Here is a 769-nt window from a genome sequence, read left to right as displayed (position 1 = left end):
TAATTTATTTCATTATTAGGAAAAAAATCACTTGATCGAGATGGTGCCTCCCTGTCCTGCATGCACATTAATAATTTTAGCACAAACACTTGAATATGAATAATAATTCACATTTTGCATATGCATTACAAAGTATATATATTTTTTTTACATGCAATTATCCAAAAGAAAACCAAACAAGATTTGTAATGAAGATAAAATATGTAGACAAATAAGAATAAATGCTGCACGGATACAGTCTACTCATCAAAAATGTAAAGAAAGACCTTTACACAAAGGCTCTTATGATTAGTCATTACACATATATATATATATATATGGATTAAAAGCTAAATGTTTTCATTTCGGTTCATTCTTGGTTAAAATTTTCACAAAGGCTCTTATGATTTGATATTTTACGGAATATTACACAAACCTGCATTTAAATGCGGCTGCAAATTATTTATTTATTCGCGCACATATTCGTCGTTCACCGAGCCATGCGGCGCGAGCAGCAGGCCACTTTGGCATATTTTTGCTAATTATGATTTTTTTTTTTTGTCGATACTGAAACACGTGTGAAATCCAAAGCCTATTTTACCTCATGAATAAGAATTTAGCTTCAAATGGGCAACATGTTTGGATTTGTCCCGAATGAGAGAGATAAGGCCAACCTTACCTTATGTATGGTTAAGTTATTTTTAATTATTATTAATTTTGTTGTTGTTTATAAGCCTATATTATTATATACTGCAATTATATTTATCCATTATAATTATATATTTTACCT

The sequence above is a fragment of the Cyprinus carpio genome, chromosome B3 (assembly GCF_018340385.1).
Source record: "Cyprinus carpio isolate SPL01 chromosome B3, ASM1834038v1, whole genome shotgun sequence".
NCBI lineage: Eukaryota > Metazoa > Chordata > Actinopteri > Cypriniformes > Cyprinidae > Cyprinus > Cyprinus carpio.
This window is presented reverse-complemented; position numbering follows the sequence as displayed.